At 41.9% G+C, this 23146-nt stretch overlaps 1 long non-coding RNA gene across 1 annotated transcript in view; it reads right to left on the bottom strand.

The window, feature by feature from the left end:
- LOC117268539 (uncharacterized) overlaps positions 1-23146 on the bottom strand; it is a 79351-nt gene that overhangs the window by 12610 nt on the left and 43595 nt on the right. The window contains exon 3 of the long non-coding RNA XR_004502657.2: positions 17410-17585. This is a non-coding gene — a long non-coding RNA (uncharacterized LOC117268539). The remainder of the gene's footprint in view (positions 1-17409; positions 17586-23146) is intronic.

The following is a 23146-nucleotide window of genomic DNA, read 5'->3' on the forward strand; positions in this document are numbered from 1 at the left end:
GAATACGCTCCCTGATTGGTGTGAAAGGGCACCCACAAATCACTTTTTATGCAGTGTAGTAAGGTCTTGCACTGAAAACGACTAGGAAAATAACTGAATGTTATACCTTTACCATGAAACTCAAGTGAATCTGTTAATACAACATTCAGACCACAAAGATGTAATTAATCATCTGGATTAATGAATACAAAATACTAGAAACACTTTACAAAACAGAGGATTCCCCTTGTAGCAGTAAAAGCTGGGCCAATACTGTTTCATTTTTCCTCTGTTCTAGTTTCACTCCCTTGACCTTGCATTTGCTTCCTGTAGAAAATGCAACTTTTTAATGTCTCTAGCAACTGGCCAGTAAGCATCAGAGAAATGATAAGCTGCTCATGACATTTAAAACTCTCACACCACTTGATAAACAAGCCATTGGGGTGCATTAACAATTCGACAACAGCAAAGTCATTCATTCATTCATTTTCCATAACCACTTATCCTGTTGGGGGTCACAAAGGGGGCTGGAGCCTATCCCAGGTGACACTGGGTAAGAGGCAGGGTACACCCTTGACAGGACACCAGACTATCGCAGGGCTGAGACATAGAGACAGACAATCATTCACACTCACATTCACACCTACGGGCAATTTAGACTCACCTTTTTGACCATGGATTCATCACCCTCCTTAAATCATACCATCTCCATGGGATCTAATCATCAAAGACTTCACATATTTTTCAACTTATGTCCACATGTCAATAAAAATGAGTCTGTCCTGATTGAAATGCGTTTGGCTCCGAACCACCAGTGCTTTTGACTAATCAGCATCCTGTGAAGAGCTACTGGCAGCGACAGCCATGGTTTAGGTGTGTGTGGTGAGGCACGAAGAGATGACTTTCCATTCACAACAACAATGGTGGCTCCTAAAGACTATAGCATAGAAGCATCAGTTATATTAAAAGAAGACAGTATTTCTTAACTTAAAGACTGGCACTGAAGGCTTTTCTTGACGGAAAAGAAGTTTTCACTGTTTTTCCGACTGGAGCGTGATAGACGGTGATAGACGGATGGTTCATCCAATAACCTGCCAAGTATCTTTTTTTTAAAGTGCCCTTGCCCTCTTCCAAACAGTTTCCAATGACAGCTCCTCATATGGTTCTGTGTGACAAACATTCTGGCACGTCAGGTTTCCGACCCACCCAACATTGCCAATTGTATTTCTTGGAAAGTCAACCAATCCAGGGTCTTTGCAATGTTGGGAGAGAACTTTGCCTTGCATGTGCCAATCATGCATCCTCTCTCTCACGGTTATGACTCACTTTGCTCAGCTGACATGCAGTGGTACACATGATGGACAACGTTTTTTTAGTCTCCCTCAGCGTGCCATCAGTGACCACCCACTTCCTGTGCCAATGCAATTAAAACAGCCTGTCTCTCTTCCCAGTGGTAAGCGATTTGAGTTTTTCTCTGCGATTCTCCTCCTAAGAGTGGACCACACCATCAGTGCAGCTGTTGTTGACCAACCACCACCTTACATGAGGCAATAACTTGCTTCCTAAAGAACGGCGCCATCAGCGGGACTCAAGACACATTCTATTTCCCTTACTTCCTGTTTCCCAGAAATCAAAGAGCATGCGTCTGATTATCATGATACAACTATAGGGATGTGTTTGTCTTGGCAACTGAATCACATTCACAGGCATCAAACATGTATTTCTGCATTCCCTCTTTTGCAACAGGAAATACCATCCTTCCACGCGACAGTGTTCCAGTACTACTGTCTCCTCTCTGGCTCCTATAAACGTGACCAGACACTACCTGTCTGTGGAGGGAGTTTAACAATGAAAAGTATGCCTATCTAAGCGATAACAGCAGCTCCACCTGCACACAAGCTGGACTCCGGGAGGAGATCAACAAGATTGTTTTTTTTCCATCACACAGATTTGGCTTCTGCTGGCTGATAATTATTGTCTTTGTGTCCAAGGAGAGTGTGTAATGTTACCTTTGGTTCTCCCTGCAAAAACCACTTACTCTGTTTCTGGGTGTGGATGGTTTTGTTCATGCTTTGTGGTGTCAGGGTCTGCAGTGCGTTTCCTCCCCCAGTTAGCGATGAGGCAACCTCATGTGTTGTCAGTCATCGTAGCGGCTCACTAGCTGGCTCATTGCACGGGTCATACCATTTAGAAGGCGTATGAGGCTATGGGTCATGCTTCTTGGTTGGTGCTGAGAATGACTGTAACAAAACATTGTGACAACAAAAGACTCGGTAACTAGGTTGTCAGGGCTTTTCACAGCAACCTGGGACCGCCTAGATGAGGTTTTTAATCTGTGATCCTGCAGTGCCGACAGCAAGCAGCAAGGCCCAGTTCCAATACACCACTTGCCCAGACCACTTAGCCCTCACCCCTTTGTTTTGCACATCATGTCGGGATAGGGTGTCCCAATTCTTGCTGGGATAGAGGGGTAAGGTGAAGTGTAAGGGCTACACGATCCTTCAGATAGAGATTTGAAGGGCACATTTTAAACCAAGTGATATGGGTAATCACATCACAAAAGCAACCCACAAATGTATTTTCTTTGTTGTATGCCGATTTCTCGGTAGCTTACAAGCTAGCGTACATTGTTATTGCTGATCTGTGCATGACAGTGCCACATTTTGACATTTTTCCATGTGACATTCCCCTTCATTTGATGACATATGATGTCCGAAAGTCCAGCAGCAAAGTTGCTGCACTTGTTACTGCTGCTACTATTATCAGTACAGAATGTTAGGGCAGGAGAACAGGTTGCTAACGTTAGCCTACAGAGCACCACTAGTTGCCTTTTAATGAAGCAGTATTTGTTTTTATTTGATGACTTGTTTGACTGATTTATAGCATGGAACTTAAGCTGTGAACGAATTGTGAGCTTCCTGACAACCACAAAAGGATGCCTGTAGCCCATGCAAAAGAGGTCACCACTAGCAATGGGCAATTTGCAATGTCTGACAATACAAGTCACATTTGTTTACGTAAACACCAGCATGCTGATGATGTATCAGAGTCTTAAAGGGTTGTCCTTTTTCACAGGGGAAGTTTTCAACCACCACCCCTTGTAACTCTGTTTCGAGGGGCAAGGTGGCAAATGAAAACGAGTGAAAGGGGTAAAAATGTGAAATGGGATTGGGCCCAGGTCTGCCATGTTACATCAACGTCTTCTGTCCCTTGCTGTCATTACATTTTGTGATTATAAATCTATGGTTATCATTTTACAAATTGCCTACAAATAAATTGCCTCTAAACGCATGAGGTTAAATATCTGTTGTATGTCAATAGTTAGGATGCCAGGTAGACAAAACTCTTGGAAGGCTGAGGTGAAGCCATTATGTCAAAACTCATTCATCATTCACCAGACCTAACAGTAAAAACACTCAGACAAAACAGCCCAATTTCCAGGCTCTCAGTAGCATTGATCATATCAAAATGTCATAATAATCTGTGATAGAAATAAAGATTAATAGCCTCATTTATGGGTACTGATTAAACATGAAGAAAAAGGTCAACTCAGGCATATTGAATGTCATGTAGCGTACATGGATAGCATTTTTCCCCCCTAATGTTTCTCTTTACAGTGTGAAACAGGGGAGCGACAGTGATTCATATGTCAACCTTTTGCACAATTCCCTGTCCAAATAGCCAATCAGGATCCATTTAGGCAGCAGTGGCCTGGAACATGAACTGACAGGCCTGGCAGAGGTGTTCTGCGCCACATGTGAGCAATGGAAGTCCTCAGCAGTCCAGGGTTGAAATCCATACTGTGGTTTGCACAGACACTGCTGATTACCACACTGCTGGTGCAGACGTGCAGGACAAGGTTGTCAGGTCTAATCGTCTGATGGACAGAGAGTGAAGTCACCCCAGTACAGAAGAATTCCTAGAGAGTTTTACGTCTTTCAGCCTTTAATTAATTTGCCACTATTGATAGTCAGCAATCAGTCTGCAAGAGTGCTTCCTATGGTTATATTTGGACCCTCAAAACTTTAAATTAAATATTATTTCTCTCTTTTTTGGCTTTTCAGATGCCAATGTAATATTTCAATATTTGTGTATATGAAATGGTAATTCACAAGCAACATCCTACCAACAATACAGATAAATGCACAACAACACAAAGCGTAACCAAAACACACAAAAAGCTACCTGGCAAACAGCACTGTTATTTTCTTCTTCATTATTTTTATTTATCCTATGTAAACTTCGGTCCTTGGAACGAAGTTCTGCCGCCAGATCACCTTTCAGGAGGCCTGCAATTTCAATGTCCTGCCTCCACGCTTGGATTAGTTTGGTTTAAACAAACTGGCTCTGGGCTTTGTGAACCTATTCAGACCACAATCATTGTTGAGGGCCCAATCAGACACTTCGAGCCACAAGTCCTTTTACCCCTCTGTTTTTACACTTGTGAGGGTAATGAGACTGTTTTAAATATAACAATATGATGCATAGAGTCGTTTTTGTAATGATTAGGAACAGGTTGTAGTAACGTTGTGAGAAATTGCCCTTTTTTAACTTGAAATTTATTGACTAACCAGACTGCATGTGTTTAAATGAGGCGGTTCTCATGCACTGTTCATATATGCACCACAATTTGTGTATAACCCACATAGTCATGCGCCATTAGTTTGTATATAATCACACGTAATTGGGAAGGCTGCAATCATATGACCAATGTGCTGACAGGATAGAGAGGAAGTAGTCTACATACTGTATGGAGGAAGGTTGGGGTGGTGGATGGGTTATGAAACACAGAACTTTCTGCCAGGAGACCGGTGCTCAGAACCACATGAAACCAAGAAAAGTTTAAGTTACTTTATGGTACACTGTCACCACGTCCCTTTTCCTAAACCTAACCTACAAAAGTTTATGTGAAGTATGTAACATCATTCATGGGGCGCTAATTTGTTAGATATCATATGAACCGTTGTATGTGCATTTTCGTAAGATCCCATACAAAGGATACATTTAATTACGTCCTGTGTTGCAAATTCCACAACATCCTTTGCAATATAACTGATAATACTCATAACAGTTACTGCACCTGCCTGATATGGTGTGCTACTGCTGCTCAACAGTGCTAAAAACCAATTCAGACTAAACTCCTACAATAAGGAGCTCAAGAAAAATGTAAATCATGCCCTCTGTACAATGTATCCTCAACAATTTCCCATCTACTGTTTGTTCCTCAGTGCTGACATTACCTGCAGTGTACTAAGTACCAAGGCACCATGTTGGCTAGCGTCACTGCTAAGACTTCCTCTTTTAAAAGCAGGGCTCCAAATGAGCTCCAACATGAAACCCCTTTGTTTACAGAAGTCAACCGACTTGGCAATGCACAGATTCAAAAACAAAAACAACAAAAAAAATGTCCCGAGACTCCCCTGTGTTTACTTTGTGAACTTTGCCCAATTTGTCTCAATTTCTCAGCCACGTCACTGAAACTGTATATGTCCTGTCAAAACCAGGCAATATATGACAGATCACCCCGGCTTGATTCATCTAGAATTTGGCATGTTTTGAAGTTGTGTACTCTTTCCATGGCGCCACACTAAACTGCCCAACATTTAATTAATTTCCCTTTATTTACACTTGGACTTTGCTTCTCACTAAAAGACAAAGTACGCCTATGCATAAGTCAGGGTTTTTAATTATCATTGAATACCAATAAAAGGTTCCTGCCAGGAAAACTTGGCCAGTGTTTGGTTTGCTCTGAGTCCAACACAACTACAGTCCCATAAAAACATTATCCATTTACATTCCATTCATTACCACCTCAGGACATCTTTGAGCGCTGCTCCAAATGTTTGGAAAAGCACATTTTCAATTTCAGAGCATTTTTATGCCTTGTGAGAGTTTACTTAATGATGCGTAATCTAGGACCCAGCAAACCTTTAATTTCACACCAATAGTTTTAGAATCAATTTGAAAATCTTGGATTCCAGGAAGGTGCTCGCACTGGGCAAAAGGGGCCTCATCTCATCCAAGGCTTCTCAAGTAATTCTCTGGACTATCCTCCAGGGGCTAAATTGTTTATTAAAAGCCAAAGCATGACTGTTTTCGCAAACTAACCACAATCCATCCATCAACCTATAGCAAGTAACCAAATTAGTCTTCTTCCACTTAGGGACTTAAAGACAGAGTATACTGGGCTTCCTGTATGCTCAGAGGGGATAAAGGTGTTCGGAGAGCCTGCATTTGATGTTGCACAGACACCATGTAAACACCATCATCATCACATACGGGGCACATACTATCCTACTTGCCTTACCTTAAATGTGGAAACAGAAAATGTGTTCAAGCTAATGAGCTTTGTTTCAGTTACCAAAAAGAAACATATGTCTAATGGGACTACTATAGGAGTTCCAGGATCAGCTTGTTTTTGGCTCTCATAAAATAAGAGCAAATAACTAAGGTGCTGGTACATTAGTTTACCTCTGTGCTAACACCCCTCTCCCTACCTACCAAGACGAGAGAGATTGAGCTGAGAATCACTGATGACGAGGTCTACATTTCCACATGGCACATTCTGTGTAGGACTGTGAAAGCACTTCTTTTTTTTCCTATCCAAGCATCCTGCATACTTTATAAATCAAACCATCAGTGTGAGGACAGGCTGATGACGTCATTCACGGTCGATTTCCAGCAGCCGACAGGGCTTTGATTAGGGCAGTAAATCTCCTCCTGTTTGTCTGTCCTCTGGAGTGAAAGGGCAGCTTAATGGTCAGCCCTCCATATGTGACTGAATATTATCTGTCTTTTACTGGGCTTTGTGGGAAGGCTTGTGTTTGCCAACACTGAAATTCTGTTTTAAATTCTGGAGGCATTTTGTACTGCAAAATATGGATGATTAGAACAATTTAAATTTGCAAGCTGATGACTGTTAAGAAATAAGATTCTTACATAACTGTGGTATGAAGATGAAAGCTTTAAAATGACAATACGAACTACGCCAATTCCTGATGGCCCATGCCATTACTATTTATTTCTATGGTAATTGAAATTAATATTGATGTATGCACCAAAAGACTGCACTGTTAGATAGACTGACACCCAAATGCTGCCCTTAAGAAGGTCCCGATGATGTTGCTTTAAAACATAACACAACTGTTCTAAAATGGTACCAAACAAAATCATTAGCAAAAACATGACTGTAAAATGACCTCCTTGGAAGTAAAGAATAACTGTTCTGTTTATTTATTTTTTGTTTAACGTCAAATATTTTCATTGCTACACTGCTGAGTACCTTGAATTAAATTTTGTTGCAATTTCCTCCCACATCCATTGCTTCATGTTTGCTGTTATTTTTGGATCAAATCGACTTTCCTGTACATTCTTTCTTTTATTGAATTTCTCCAGAAGTATGATTTTTTTCTTGCTCCAACCAATTTTGCTTTAGTGTCTTCTGATCTTCTGCCATTTTTTTTTTTTTTTTAACAATCAAGCCAACTTTGTAAGATTATATACTTGAGTGCAACAACAGGTAGCTTAGCACAAGCCAAGCACACATTCAAGCAAACAAATGGTCTCCATAGAAACAGTAGAACTTTACTGCTGTAAAATCTCTTTCAGTACAGTAAATGCCTTAACGTCTTACCTTTCAAGAGACTCTGTGCTCTCTAACTCGAACTCTCTAACACCATTAAATAATTTTTTCAGCTAAGGGAAAAACTAAACCGTAAGTGTCATACTTAATGTGCTCTGTGCAACCAGCCCCAGCACCATAAATGAGCAATATTTACATTTGTGTAGCAGAGACGCAGTCAGCAGATGTCTAAACGCCAAAACATGCCACCGCTAAATAGTGTGCTTCAAAACAGCCACCCCTATTATTTTCTACACTGGTGGGGGCTAGGCACACACGCTTGTGGACGCGTCATACATCCAGCTTCACCACCCCTGAGAAAGCACATTTTATCCCCAAATCCTCCTCCTCATTTGTGATGTATAAAGGCTGAATCCAAATGGCCCGGACTTCACTGCATTTGCAGACTTGCAGACTTTGCCGGTACATTCCCGAGAAGTCTGGGAAGGCTTAGGGCTGTCCAAATCCACAATTCATCCAGTCCACAAGGGGCCTATAGTGGACTTCCTGCAGTATTCCACAGAGTCCGCTTGGGGCGCCGACTTCAGCAGACTTCACTGATTTAATTACCCACAATTCATTGCAATACGGAGGTGACTTTGTTGTTTCTTTAATAGCCGACTGAAAAAAACAAAACTTATGTATATGTAAAACTGTTACTGTAGCCTTGTAAAACAATATTTGAATCATGTAGGCCAGAAATAATATCCAACAACATCACGATACAGAAATATGTACTGTAGAAAACAACCCTATACAGAGATTTATAACTTGTTATCTGCAGGGACAGATGAGCAGACAGTATATGACAGCAGTTACAATGATTGTAATTGTCACTCGAATGTTTCCATGGCAATGAGTGAAACGGCCTCAAGGGCTGTCTGTCAGAGGGTTGCAGTCTCTGCCCTCACAGACGTTACATGATGACGAACTTGTCACGGTGCATACAACTGAAGTCTGCGAGTCCAGAGAGTGGACGTTTGGATTCAGCCAAGGAGAACTGTCACCTCTTGCTGTCACTGTTTCTCGTGACATATCTTTCAGTAAAAGTAGTAATAACTGGAAGTGCTGCAGCGTGATGCTTTCTACTGGTGCTATGGGCGAACATTACGCAAGTCATATGTGTTTCCAGCTCTCTTCTCTAGCAAACAATAGTGTTTGGTCTGGCAATTATGTGCCGTTGGTTTATCTCCAAAGGGAGAAGAGAACTACTGAAGCAGAGCAGGTAGAAGGTAAGAGATATTGTAGATAGAAATGGTTGAAAAAAAAAATTAAAATTAGACATGCTTTTGTTAATCAAACAGCCCATTTCAAAGGTCTTAAATAAGCACCACTAATATTTCATATGCAAACATGTAATAGTTATCTATCAGATATATTTACAGGGACGTCAATGACGGAACACCTCTCCAATATGTTTTCTTATCAGTGCTCGTACCACTTAAAGAGATCTCCGCTATGGCCTGACAGTCTAAAGGACAGCAGCAGTGTGAGGACAAAGTCCAAAGCCAGAACTGTATCACGAGAAGTGACTGTGAATATGAAACCAACACTGTTCCTCCTAACACTGCACCATATATGCTGGGTCTTGCATCAGCTTCATGTATATATAATTGATTGCCAAGGCACCGGGGGAGTCACGTTCACCCCCACGTCCAAAACCTGCACAGAATATAATGAATGTTCAGGACTGTCTCATTACTCCAATGTACACATGGAGAGTAACATTGCATCCCAACATGCATTTGACTGTTGTCCAAGCTGTCATTGCTCAGGGAGCCTATGGTCTTAAGTGCTCAGCCGGTAAACAAATCAGGGTTTATTAAATACACACTTGTCACTCTCCACTAGCCGTGCATGAGGAAATTTATTTTGACAAACGTTGCCCCACAAGACTTAAGTGTCCCTAGCTGACGCCAACAGATAAATACCTCTGAATTAGGAAATGGATTGAATTTAGCCGAGGTATGCTTTTAAAATGTGGATTTCTCCCTATCCCTGTGAGCCTATCTAAGGTCAATAAACAGTCAATGAGTGACACATCTAATTGCTTAATCTAATTGTGTTGCTTAAGATGTCTGACTACTGTACATTAAGGCTGAGCGGGTAGCTAAAAAAAGTGTCAGACCATGTTTATTTACAAAAGTGTTAATTAATGTAGGAAAGAAAGAAAGAAAGAAAGAAAGAAAGAAAGAAAGAGGAAAGAAATTAAAGCTCCATGCTGCCCATACATATGCCGTCAAAACACTTAAGTTGCCAAAACATTACGGGAAAGTATATTCCTGTGTACGCACAATGTGTGTGCATGCATGCATCTGTGCATGAGTGTGTTTATGTTCCTGTGCCACATGCAATATAGCATGCTCATGTGAGAATACGTCTTCGGGACTGTGAACATGCATTCAAATGCACTCATTCTGGTGAAAAGGTCAGACTGAACAAATGGGAAATCTTTACTCATGTCTAGGCCAAGGTGCTTATACATCACATTCATGTGACACTTTGCATACATTTGCTGTAAGTGAGGTCAGGAGACTTAAAAACAGTCCCTTCACCATCGTGGCATCGAGTAGTTGTCAGCTGGCTGGATTTTTTAGGCCACACAGAGGGAGTCCCCCTTTCATACAGCCATCTGTCTGATCGTTGTAATACAGCAGGGCTGCAGTGGCACAAGTGAGTTGTCCAACCTGCCAACTAGCAGCGGGTGATTGGGCAGTGGAAAAAGCAGTAACTGTGTGTGTTTGGGTGTGTGGTGAAGACAGAGTCAAGCTGAAGCCAATGCTTGGTCAGGCTGGTAGCACTATATTGCTTGCGTGTATGCTGCCAGAAGAAAGCATCACACGTGCCTAAAGAGACAATAAAAGGGATTGAGGAGACTTTAGTCAGAGAGATCTTAGTTACCTGCTCTCCAGCAGAGCACATGTGTTAGACCACAGAGTGTGGGGAGCTGCAGTGAGAGCTTCCAGACCTGAACGAGACCTTGCCTGTTACCCTCAAACATGCACACACACACACATGCCAAGTCTGTGGCAGGTCTCGCCATGTTAAGCACCAGTGGAATCATGGTCTTTGAGGCTAGACAAAAACACAGTGGAAAGGTGGGAATGATAATAATAGCGGGGGTGTATTTCATTTACTTTGCACTACTTTGGCAGTTGTGCTAAATTGATACTAAACTTCTCTGCTCTTGTTACAGATTCTGTGTTTCACTGCTACATACTGTACTTTGTCACAGCTGACAAAGCTCTGAAAAAAAAAGTAAGAAAATGCTACACATTTTTGTTTTGGTTCTCTCCGGTAACTGATGCCATATGGTCAGTGTCATAAGTAATCTTTGCAATAGGTCCACAGTGCACAGCCAGGTAGGTGAGCTTTGCAGAGAAATAAAAGAATTACATAACGTATTTACATTTAATACTATTTACATTCAAAACAGGTCCAAGCAGTCCTCATGTAAGTCATACAGCAAGAAAGGGTTGTTTGTGTGTGTGTTTGTGCGCGCACTAGTGTGCTCGTGCTTTTGTTCGGCAGCACTGACTTGACTTTCTAAGCGGAACTCAATAATTAATTAAGAATTCTTTTATATTTTGTCCCCTCTTTGTTTCCTATTGGTTTTCTCCCTTTCAATTTTGTCTGCAATCAACTTTTAACATCTCCCCTTTTTCTTCTCTCTTGTGGGCTGAGTCATTACCATAACAACAGAGTGAGGCACAAAAGCCCTATGGGCATGTGACAGAGTTGTGGGATGGGGGCACATGGACTGGGAGAGAGGGAGAGAGACAGGGAGAGAGAGAGAGAGAGAGAGAGAGAGACTGCCCATGCTAATATCTGCAGCTGGGCCTTTGGTTTTGTTCTCTATGCAGCTGGGCTGGATGAGAGAGCCTGGATTCCAACACACCCCCATCGGCATAAATCTTGCCATGCTTGAGGCTGCAACAATGCCACTGGGTCATTCTATGCCAAGTCGGCTGGGTCTGCTCATACACACACACACGCACGCAAGCACATGCTCACAAATAAATTGTTGTTGTGTGGGGTTGTTTGTAGCTACCAAGGCGTTTTTGTTTTTTTGTCTTGTGGGATGCATATATTAATCATTTATCATCTGTTCAGTCAGAGGCTAAATGAAAGCCCAGACGATGCTAATTATTCCTTTCAGTCTCGCTGGCATTGTCCACAGAACAGGACCAGACAAGATTGTGTCATGTGCAGGGGTCAGCTCCAAGAGTCATTTTGATGATCACTTGTCACTTAAGGTCAGCAGCCTTCAAGAATAATGACAAGTTAGTCTTTGCTCTTGCAACTCCGCAGTTGTCGAGATAAGGTTGTTTGGGTGATGACTTTTGAAATGGAGACAAACAGATACTAGACATGCTGCAACACTGTGACAATCCGATGTGCTTTTTAACCTCTGACATATTCAGCGCCCACAAGACCGCGCCACCATCGCAGTGGAATGCACCCTGACTGAACTGGCATGGATTAAAACAAAGCGACGCTCAGCCACAGTGACAAACTTGTTCCCAAAACATTTGTCCCCAGCTTTCAGCCGATCATTAATAACCCCATAAAGAGCTCTTTATGTCTGAGTGGACAGTGTCACTTTTTGGAGTCAACTTTGATGAGATGAATGTGCGTGGTGAGCTTGAATGCTTCGCAGCTGGGTGCGAGCCGGGTGCTGGTGACAGCGGGTACCAGGGCACAAATCCCATGGCAGAAAGGGCATCTTTGTTTGGCCCAGGTGCTCTCTGGATGCACTGCCCTCACATCCTGTGCAGTCTCATTCATTATGCATGAGCCGTACATTTAAAATCATGAGCTTCCTGTCAAAAGCCAGAAAGGGCAGGCCCGGCCAAGTGCGCTTTCTGTGGCTTCAGAGGGAGAATAGAAGCGTAACATTTTCAAGGCATTGAAAAGCCCTAAAATGAAGGCCATTGTGGAACGGGCTAGCATTATAAAAACACATTATAGCTCTAACTTTCCGAGATACAACAAGGGCTCGTAAAGCAGTCAGCGCTTTCAGCCCCATTGACGTGGACTTTCACAGTTGCCTATCTCCTCAGCAGGCTCTGTATGGACCACATTGTCCGAGTGACACGAAATGTGTTTTGTGCAGCTTTTTGGAAAGCTTTTGTTTGCAGCAGTTTGTCATCAGTGGCTGCCATAACGAATAACAATGCAGAGTCCACTCCTCTCATGTGCCCCACTGCTCCCATGAGAAGATGTGGCTCAGTAATTACTGGAGGATTACAATAATCTACGTTTGGAAGCGTAACCTCCCCCTAGCCTTTGTGGCTCAGCACGAGATGAATCCAGTACAATTAAGCCATTTTGTTTCACTGCATGACTGTTCATTAGCATTATCTACACCAGTGGCTTCAGCTCTCAGACCGGGTCCCCCTCAGGTTCTCATCATTGCATCAGTTCCCTTGGTTACAGCTCAGTCTCCCAGAGTCTGGGGTCAGGAGGGTCAACGCCTAATGATGTGATCAGACTACTAGAGTTACTCCTGCAAGTATCAGAGCTATCTCAACAGAGGTCTCTCTTAGACAGTCCAAGTCATGCGCCCGTATTGCCCCCTCATTCTGTAGCACCAACACAGGAGAGTGGCATAAATCACCAGTGTGGCTGACTTTCATGTGATGCATATTCAATCCATTAAGGTCTCTGCTTTATAGTTTAAAGCCAGTTAGCCTTGCATCAGTGGGGTGCCACACCTCTCGTGAAAGGGATCACAGCCCCGTGTAGCAGCCATAGCCTGGAGCAGCTCTTCCCACCAGCCAACCACTCAATATTTGACCAGAACCTTAGCAATTGGTTCACACAGGGACACCACAGGTGGGGACATTAACCATTAAACAGATACTGCTGCTGACTGTCTGGGGATGGAGCAGACCTGTCGGCTTCCTCTGGGCTTGAAATGATCATCTGGGGCGACTCAGCGCAGTTTGGCTTAAACAGGATTTGTGGAGGGAAACCCCTTTATCAGGGCTTACAAGGATGAGACCATATAGCTGCTTAAGCAGATCCCTGGGTTGTGATCCTGCTGGGAGGAATTCTCATAAAAGTAAAGACGTCAGGGTATAATAGGCGGTTAATTTAGTGCTGCATCATATAATGAATTTCATTGTACTATAAAAGTTAATGCTTTATGGTGAGACGAAGATTTACAGTATCAGTGCACGATACTTTTGTTCATGTAAGACATAGTGACATGTACATAAACAATGCTAACACTCTTAATTACAATTAATAAATAATAGCATAAGCAGTTATATTCAAATGTGTTTTTTCCCACAAGGAGACAGCAAGAGTTTGGTTCCCAATAGGTCCTTGGGCTTTACAAGACATTGTCCTCAGTCTACTGGTCAGCAAGTCTTATCCTGATTCCTGTCACCCGTCATCTTAGGCCAAATCTGGGGCCAGACGTAGAATATTGGCTGGTGATGAAAGGTAGGATATACCACCCACTGTTACAGATTTAATCGTGAGCTGGTCATGCCACAAGCAGCAGCTCCAGCAAATCCTGTTTGTTTACACTATTAAAATAAATTGCATGTTGTAATGCTCTACATGGTACTTAGGAACAGTTAATTCCAGATAATGTATTCAGGAATGTAACACACACACACACACACTTGCACACACACAAAATAAACTCATAACAGAATACCTTTCAGCTCACAGCAGGGTGTGTCGATATTTGATTGAGCTTCCAAGTTGGACTTTCATTCGCTATCCTGACAAGCTGTCATATTAAATATGTTATTGGTATACACTGAGATCACCCATTAGTGAAATGGAAAAATTAATTTGGCAGTGGTGTCGACTCCACTGTGAGGTCAGTGTCTGAGGGCCAGGATCTGGATCGCTAGCAGCCTGCTGTGGGTCTGTCTGTCCCACATTATAAGCCAGTTATCCCCCGGCTGCCATATATCCAGTCATAAGACCCAAAAAGAATGGCATCAGTCACACTTTAATGGATCCTGGATTGTTGTGCCCTCGTCCCTGCACCCCCACGGAGCCCAAGGGTGGGTGGTTGGCTCCGCTGCAGTCTCACAGGAGCTGCCTACGTCTTCCCTTGTGACCCTTAACTGTTACCTGGGGGCAGACACAGCATGATAGCTGGTAACCAGAGGGCTGGGCCCTGCTGTGTCATGCTACTTACTGGCCTCAATGTTGTCAAATTAGTAACCAATCTTAACTCTTGTTCTTTGAAAGTACCCATAATCACACGGAGAGCACTGAGGGATCTGTTTTGCCCACTGCAGGTGGACAGATAGGAACAAAAGCACTCCCACTCATCCCGCTGATAAAACTCTCTCAGCTTAAGACTGGCAGGAAGTTGCTCAGGATGTTTTTTTTTCCATCCAATTCAAGATAATCATGTTGTCTAAAATTCTCAACCATTTCATGCAGAAAGAAAAAAGTAATATATTCTCATGCAAAATATAATTATAATCATTCATTTTAATTTGTTAACCCCAGGAGTGAGTGTGCAAATGGAGGGAGAGGGAAAGAGAGAAAAATATTCTAAACTTTGAGGGGACACACCTCAGGTGAACAGGGATTTTTAAAAAATATATAAATACGAAAAATAAACAGATGAACTTTCCTAATTGATAATAGCTGTAATAACTGATAATATAATAATAAATTTTCTTTTTTTTACAATTTTTTCTGTTATTATCTAAATGAATATGTACTGACTTGCATACATTTCCAGAACAAAAATCTGAACATTGGATAAAGCCAGATTTCAAAATACTTTTTTTCATTTTGTTAACATGTTAGAGTAAAAGCTTTTTAAAGAGGGGATTTTAGATATCTCCTTTTATCACTCCATAAATAAGCAGAAATACTGTCAACAGCCATAAAAAAATAAAAATCACCTTGTATTTAGAAATAAAAGCTTATATAATTATATATCGGGCTATGAATGATATATAAACAAACCCCTTAGTAAAAATAAAATAAAATAAAATAAAATAAAATAAAATAAAATAAAATAAAATAAAATTAAATTAAATTAAATTAAATTAAATTAATATAGGTAGAAATATCATCATGAAAATTCCCAGTTGATTGCTCACATTAAGGCCAAAAATAATAAAAAAAATTGTATTACAGTTTTTCAAAAATCTTATGATTAAATATGCAAATTAGGCATTATCCAATTAATTATGCTTTTTTTTTTTTGCATTCAATTCCAGAACAGAAATCTGAACTAACACAAACACCTACATTTGTATTTTGAATGCTTTTTTTCCCATTGGTCTAAAAGTTGACATGTGCAATATAGCCCAGAATCTCAAAATTGACCTGTGCATGAAAAAATGTTTTCACCTCGGGTGTCTCACCTTGGTTTGGTGAACATACACATTAGATAACTGTAGAACTAATAATGTAGATACATTTGAATGCATGTGTAACACTAAAAGTGACACCTTTACACCTCTGTTTTTGTTTTAATTGAAATTGCTGAGAGTCTATGTTATATATGTTATTTCATTTTGGAAATCATTTTGTTGACCCTCCATGACACTGACCTTCATTCAAATATAATGCTTTCTGGGGGAATTAACCGTGACCTCATTTAGCATCAAATTGTTTCTAAAAGTTGACAGATTGAGCTCATTGCAATAAGAACAATTAACTTCTGTAAAGGCAGCCTCTCAGACCAAGAGGCTGCTATCTGATCATTGGTACCACTTAGTGGGGACCTGCTGAGACCTCTGTTTATGCATTAACTGGGCAGCAATAATGAGCACTGGCCTCTCACAGTGCATGAGTCAAATCAAATTCCCTTGCCAATTAGAAGGAGATTTACACGAGGCCCTGTAGCACAGAGGCTAATCTTCTTGGGCGATCTACGGTGTTCCTGCACTAAAACAGCCTCTTATATTCTCATGGACCACTGGTGCTGGCCCTCGTGGTGGGATTTGTTTCTGTTTTCATATGTTTCTGCAGGATTGGGAGGCTGGAGCCAGTCTGTGTGTGAGCATCCTGCTTGTGGAACAGACCTGGCAAACGGCCCACTCAGGACATTTGACCCTGTGGATTTTTCGTTCTTCTGTGTGGTTTTTTGGAGCTAGCACTTTTCCTTTAGCAAGGGCTAAAAGGCTCAAAAGGGTGGAAAGCAAAATATTTTTATAAATCTCCTGGACGCCAGGTTGCATAAAAGGTTCCACAGGCGTTTGCATCAAACCTGGACTGTTGAGACCACAGATTCTGTTTTTGTTGCCATAAAACTGCCCTTTCCAAAAAAGTACATATATGTATATTTCCATTTGCTTTGACTCTTATAAATTTAAATGAACCGAGAAATCAAGTTTGCTCCCCAAAGAAAAACAGAGAGCTAAATATATTAGGCACATGACCGTAAAGATCTATCTATGGATTAATGCTTGCGGTGTGCTGTTGGGTGGTGTTCTGTGAATGCACAACATGTATCTTAGATAAAATATCTGACATGCACTAAATTAGATCTCAAGGGAAAAACAAAGGTCAGTGCACTTGGATAGTATTCAGGACTATGATTAGATTAAATTCAACTATATTTACTGTTTAAACTGTTTAAAAGAGGCTGATCTTGTGCCATGGTTTCTGTGTGGTACAGTGGATGTGACCTCAGGTTAAAAGGGTGTTTGGGCTCAGTGTCACAGGTGGTTTGAAAGAGTATCTACCTTGCTGTCATAACAGCCATGGGCAGAGCTTGTGTGAGCTCCTACCCTAATTTGATTCAATGGAAAACAGAGGGAAGCCCCCTAAAGACCTGAAGACCTCCCTTGTTTACTGATGCAGGATACCTTTCGCAATCCTCCTTTGGTCTCAGGGGGTGGTGGGCAAACAGGGGGCGGGGGCAGACCAGGTTCCTCTCAGGACTCTTTCACCCCCCCATCCCGCTTTGGTTGATAGTGGTGATTACAGGCTAGTTTGTTGGGGTTGTCTGGTCGCAGTAATTGCAGGTTAGTTGTCCGTCACTCTGTGGGGAAAGGAGAAAAGAAAGGAGCCATTTGATCAGCTAGGTGAGGAGGTTACTCAAAATTATGGGCTCCTCACTTTGCCGTGAATGCCAAGAAATATGTGTTGCTGTTAGATAATAAAATTAGCCACAGCGTCTCACAGTGTTGTGTATGGGTAGAATCACTGTGATTTTACTCCCTGTCTTTAAAAAAATATCCTTAAGAGAACAGTTTAGCCATCAATCATTGCATTAATGAGGCTCACTGGTTACCTAAAGGTGACCAGAAAAAAATGTTCCAATGATATTTGAGGGCGTGAAGTTATATAAGGCTGTTTTTAACTTACAGCTTTATTCACTGCTGGGGCTTTCAGAGGTGGCTATACTGCCACTGGGGAGCTGCTAGAGTTGGAAAAGCTATGAATACCCTTTTACCACATTCCCAGCCTTATAAAAAAAAAAAACCACAATATGGACACATGCTTGTCAGCATGTGTTCTGGGAGCAAACTGCAAAACCTACAGGTATGGACCCAAGCTATACTTTAGTAAGGTACACTGTATCAGCAGTGTGTATCAGATTAAGCCTCATGAGTTATCGGTTGTTAAGTATATCAGTGCAGCATTAATTTAACCTAGCAGACAGTGTGTTCCTGGTATGGTTTGCCTTCATGACTTTATCAGTGCCCAGGATTAAGTCTGTTTGCTTATGGACAAGAATGCAATTAGCAGAGTCACACTCACTGATCAATGCTGGCATATCACTCGCAGTCACCCATGAGCAAACATGTTTTTCTTTTGAACAGATAGGGAAGGAATGTCAAATACGACCTCAAGTCCAAATAGCAGGCTGCATGTGTGGAACTGATGTTATGTAAGAGGGAAATATTAATTATTTCCCATGTAGTGTGACTTGAAAACCTTCATGGAGTCACCTGTCTAGCGTGCGTTCACAAAGCCGCAGAGCCCAGTTCTCATCCCTGTGTTTCAGGTGAATAATAGATACGGGACCCCCTGCTGCTTTGCCAGGTGACCTCATCACAGCGCCGCCAATCGGCCCTCGCTCACGCAAACAAAGGTCGGCCCAGTGAAAATGCCAGTGCCGGTTCTCACAGTCACCCCGATAATATCTCCGTCCCCCCAGCCCCCTCACGCATTGACATGGAGCAGCCACACAGATAGAATTGCAAATGGGCACTTCTATGAGTCAAAGCAGGGGAGGGTGGGACACTGGACATCCCCCCAGCGGACGCCTTGTTCTCCCATTAATTGATCGCTACTTGATCTTGGATGGTGATTCAGGGGTACTCTCTAGGGCAGGCCACCGGTCTCGGTGATATGTGTGGGAACTGTGTGGAGGCCACGAAGGTGCACCTGCTAAATGGCCGTTTCGGCCTATTCCCCCAGCACCCTGCCCATTGTTAGGGATTTATATTCAGTTTCCTTCTCAGATGGCCACACAGTGGACGACTACTGAAGTGGGCTTCTCTCTTTTCAGAAAAGGGGTCGCTTAAAAGACAGACCTGCTAAGGTGGGGAGTATTGAAAGGGTGACACAGGAAGAACTGGGATAGACGCAGAGCACAAGAGGGTCTCATGGCACACAGCAGTGATGTCAGAGGCTTTGTTGTAAATTTGGACGCTCTACTTTACGTAGCAGATCTCTTCAAGCATTCTTGTATCAACAATTTCCAATTTCAAAGATGCTGAATGTGTAAAGATAAAAGGGAGTGTGGGGTATGAAATACTAAACAGCATTTTTTAGAGGAAAGAGGATGATCACAAGCTCACAATTAGCCTTAATGATAGCCTGATGTCCTGTGGCCTGCTGGCTGACCCATGACCCTCATTTTAATGATGGCTTTAATAAGAGACATTACTCTGTCAGTGTGGGGTCTCGCTCGAAGGAGGATGGCTAGATGAAAGGTACCTACTCAAGTGTGGGCTGCAGGTGGGGTGACGGTTTAAATGGACAAGAAGAAGCAGGTGCAGTAATGATGTGTAACAGACAGTAGCACAGTCGGCTAATAGTGGCTTTAAAAGGTTGCTAGGTGATGCTAGGGTTTGCCTCTGTTTCAGATGTTCTGCACAGTTTCAAAGATGTTTACTTCTTCACACTGGATAGAATTTCAGCTATCATGAGCAAAGTGTGTGCATTTGAATTCTTGTGCAGAAAACGCATCTCTCTTCATTACTCTGCCATGAGTGAATCAATTGTTGTTTTCAATGTTTCACTTCTTTCCCTTCTCACTCTGTGAGCGTCAGACTCTCTAATCCCTTCCGCAGGAGCATGTCATCACTGTGTCATTCTCACATGTCCACTCTAAGCTGAGGCTGTTACCCGCTGGCACACCACCGCCGTGATCTTCAGAGAGAAGATAGAGAGGCGGAGGAGTGGTGGTGGTGGTGGGAGCAGGGCGTTGTGGGGGGGGGGTTGGAAAAGAGCCGTTATTACCAGATTTAAATAAAGTCAACTTTCCGGCCATCTGGCCAGTGTTTAGGATAGAGGGAGAAGCCTTGAAGGCTGGTAGGGCAGGAGTGAGAAAGCTTTATTTTTAAGGCTCTGTATCCAAACCTCTTAAAGATACAAAACCCATGAAGGTCCTTTTAAGACCATAAAACCTAAAAAAAAAAAAAAAAAAAAAAAAAGGTTTGAGGCACGTATCTATAAAAACAGTTTACCTAACTACTCACATTTTTTCTCCAAATTTGCAGACACAGATATTGGCAGGCAGTGTGCTCATTATTGAAGGTTATATTTGTTAAAATTGGATAAATTAAAAACAATTGCAACACTGATAATGAGGTTTAGCAATCTGTATCAACTCAGTGCACCCCAGATTGATGAGTCGATTGCAGCACACCCTGGAGTCAGTGTAAGTGGATCTAGAGACACGCATCATGGCCCTGGAAAAGTGGCACATGGGCTGGTGAGAGGAAATCGCATCATTTGAACTCAGAATAAGGTGACCAAGAGGACATATCCCTAAACCGAGCACTCTGAAATTAAGGACAAAACAATGTGTCAGGCAATGATTGATCAGTCTGGGGTGTTTTGTCAAAATTCAGTCGTCTTTGCAGCCCCACCTCCAGGCACTTCCTATAATCAAAGGCCATGCCCACCCATGCCTAATTAGACATTAAGCAAACGTCAAGAGGGCTTGATTTAAAGCAGCCACCCTAGACCTGAGCAAAACAAAGGGAGCGGAGTGGGGAAATGGGAGAGATCCAGATCAATATTGAGCGGTACTTTTGTTTGCTAAAATGCCATAGAGGCTGAAATAAATCAGATAGAGGAGGGAGAGAAGGGCCGGCGATTGCGTTCTCACGGCTCCCCGGGCACTGCACTGAGAATAGGCACACCTGGCCTAACAAAGCCCAGGAAGAGGGGAGGGATGAGCATGCACACAGGCATGCTCCCACAGAACCACATGCGCACACACACAAACACTATCTGACTACCACTGGTATAAGATCAACAAGAGAGGGTTTATAAGCGTTTTAAGGCCATCTGCGGGCTCATCCTAAACATCGTCAGACACAAAGCTAAAAATAAGAAGACATTGAAAGCATACTGGAGGAGATCAGCGAGGATTTATATGTTTTGAGACTCTCTTGTGAAGCCTGGGTCCGGACCAATAAAAAAGTATTGCCAGCCAATGAAACTTTATGTGCCAGTTGAGAGAATGTGCCATCTGCAACTTCAGAAAGAAACACACAAACACACTTTGTCTATATTAAGGCTAAAGAAAAAAGAAACAATAATATTTCTGTTGCTCACTGAACATAGGGCGGAAAATGTGTCCTTAAAATTTATGTGAGAGATGAGAAAATACTGTGTGAGGTAACCCTGAGTTTTAAAGGCCATTGTGCATGGACATTTGTCAAAATCTGTTAGGAGCCTACAAAGAACAGTTACAATGTAATTGCCAGAATAAATGCAAACCACGGATGTATTACATTTGTACATTTATTTAATGGATATGTTGACATCTTACATTTCTACAACAATGTGGTTCTGTTAAGGCACAAAAACTACTTGGTTATGGTTAGAAAGAGATGATGTTTGGGCCTAAAATACCTGGTTTAGGTGCCACAATCATGGCTGTAAAAGAAACAATGTCTTGGTGAAAAAATAGCCAGTTTTGGCAAAATAATAGCTACTGGAAAAAAAAATGTTTAGTTGTCTTGAACAGTGGTCTGCAGCTGTCTCACCTAGGTGTCACACCTTCCACCATCCTCTCTACCTCCTGATGACAAAGTCAGCTCATACACATGCCATCAGAAAAACATCACTTTAGAAACGTTGATATGATACTATAAAACGTACAAATGTAACGTATCAGTGGTTTGCAGAAACGTACAATTCCAATATTTTCTTCTGGTGACTGGGTTGACAGTTAGAGCAAGCCTACGCCATACCTTATGCCATAGCCTGAAGTGCACCTCCCCAGAAATGAAACTACACTTTGTGGTGACACAGACTTCCTGTCTATTTTTGTAAGCTGAAACCATTTCCCTCAGTGGAAGCAAAGCTTTTATTTACTTTAATTTCACAGATAAGAAACAATAAATTAATTTAGTAAGACAGCTGTTTTGTCACTGAACCTTGTGAGTTGTAATGGAGCCAAATTTTGTACTGTTACATTTATTAAATGTTGGTGTTGTCCCTGGCTTCCTATGAGTGGAGGAAAAGTCCGCTAGCTGCTGGGCTAATTTATACAATGTAAAACGCCATAGGCTTGTGCTAATAATGTTAGCATGTTGTATTTGTTTGGAAAATGTGTTCAGTAGAAGACAAGTGTTTTGTCAGTGAACCTTGTGAGTTGTAATGGAGTCAAATTTTGCAATGTTACCTTTATTAAATGTTACTGTTGTTACTGGCTTCATATGAGTGGAGGAAAAGTCCGCTAGTCGCTGGGCTAATTTAAACAATGTAAAATACCATAGGCTTGTGCTAATAACATTAGCATGTTGTATTTGTTTGGAAAACGTGTTCAGTAGAAGACAGCTGTTTTGTCAGTGAACCTTGTGAGTTGTAATGGAGCCAAATTCTGTAATGTTACCTTTATTAAATGTTGCTGTTGTCCCTGGCTTAATATGAGCATAAGAAAAGTCAGCTAGCTGCTAGGCTAATTTATACAATGTAAAATGCCACAGGCTTGTGCTAATAACATTAGCATGTTGCATTTGTGGGGAAAATGTGTCCAGATAAAGACAAGTGTTTTGTCTGTGAATGCTGCAAGTTATAGTGAAGCATTCACTATAACTTGATTTCTGTAAGGTAGTGCTAGTTTTCTTTAGTTGAAATCAACAAGTGTCAGAGGGCCAGTTCAATCTGAAGCAGCCACAGAGCTGCGGGCAAATCAATTATCAGGACATTTCAGAAATAATGTAACCTTTGTGGCTACCCAAACCATATATGCTCAACAAAATAAGGCAAGACAATGGAATTGGCACATTGTACATACAATGATCTCACAGTCGATGAGGCTATTCTGCTTTTCACCCATCCAACCATCTTCTTAAATGTGTTGAATTTGGTTCCAACAATTATACAGACTCATGGTGCTGATAGTGATGC

The sequence above is a fragment of the Epinephelus lanceolatus genome, chromosome 18, assembly GCF_041903045.1.
Source record: "Epinephelus lanceolatus isolate andai-2023 chromosome 18, ASM4190304v1, whole genome shotgun sequence".
NCBI lineage: Eukaryota > Metazoa > Chordata > Actinopteri > Perciformes > Serranidae > Epinephelus > Epinephelus lanceolatus.